This window comes from Mandrillus leucophaeus, unplaced genomic scaffold, assembly GCF_000951045.1.
Source record: "Mandrillus leucophaeus isolate KB7577 unplaced genomic scaffold, Mleu.le_1.0 Scaffold1166, whole genome shotgun sequence".
In the NCBI taxonomy this organism is placed as follows: domain Eukaryota; kingdom Metazoa; phylum Chordata; class Mammalia; order Primates; family Cercopithecidae; genus Mandrillus; species Mandrillus leucophaeus.
In genome coordinates, this window is record NW_012099943.1 from 213,405 (window position 1) to 214,800 (window position 1,396).

A 1,396-nucleotide genomic window follows, 5' to 3' on the forward strand; every position below is an offset into this window, starting at 1 on the left:
TCTATGGCTTTAGAATCTAGAGATCTAGAAAGCCCAAACAGAAATGTATTCAGGGGCCAGACAGATTACACAGATGTGTGAAGCAGTTGGCTATCAGACAGTTGGAAATGTGACTGGGTGCGATGGTTCATGCCTGTAATCCCAGCACTTTGGGAGGCCAAGGAGGGTAGATCATTCGAGGTCAGGAGTTCGAGACCAGCCTGACCAATATGGTGAAACCTCATCTTTACTAAAAACACAAAAAAATTAGCCAGGCGTGGTGGTGCATTCTCCTGAGGCAGGAGAATCGCTTGAACTCAGGAGGTGGAGGTTGCAGTAAGCTGAGATCGCGCCACTGCACTCCAGCCTGGGTGATAGAGTGAGCCTCCATCTCAAAAAAAAAAAAAAAAAAAGGTTGGATATGGTACAGATGAAGCGAAGCCTGCCTGAAGGCATAAAATTCAATTTCTAAAAAAAAAAAAAAAACAACTGGCAGGGCACGGTGGCTCACGCCTATAATTCCAGCACTTTGGGAAGCCAATGCGGGCAAATCACAAGGTCAGGGGTTCGAGATCAGCCTGGCCAGCATGGTGAAACCCCATCTCTACTGAAAATACAAAAATTAGCTGGGCATGGCAGCATGCATCTGTAATCCCAGCTACTTGGGAGGCTGAGGTAGGAGAGTTGCTTGAACCTGGGAGGCAGAGGTTGCAGTGAGCTGAGATCACGCTACTGCGCTCCAGCCTGGGCGACAGAACGAGACTCTGTCTCAAAACACACACACACACACACACACACACACACACACACACAAAAACAAAACAAAACAAAACAAAACAAAAAGCAGGTGAAACAAAACAAGGCTAAAGGCAAGATTTGGCTAGTTTTCTGACTTCTGCTCTGGATGGCCTAAGGTAGCATTTTTCAATCTGCAGGCTATGTATGACCCATCTAGTGGATGGTGAAATCAATTTAGCAGGGCATGGCAAGTATTAAAAAAAAAATTAAACAGGCTGGGTACAGTGACTGATGCCTGTAATCTCAGCATTTTGGGAAGCCAAGGCAAGAGGATCTCTTGAGGCCTGGAGTTTGAGACCAGCCGGGGCAACATAGCAAGACCCCTCATCTCTACAAAAATAAAAATATAGGAAATTAACTAGATGTGGTGGCATGCGCCTGTAGTCCTAGTTACTCAGAAGGCTAAGGTGGGAGGATCCCTTGGGCCCAGGAGTTCAGAGCTGCAGTAAACTGTTATTGTACCACTGGCCCCTAACCTGGGTAACAGAGTGAGACCATCTCTTCAACACAATGGAAAAATCCCCTCCCTCAAAAAAACCAAAAACATTTTTTAAATAGACTAGAAAATGGCGCAGTGTTGCATATAAAATGGGTAGGTTACTATTATCTTTTCTATACC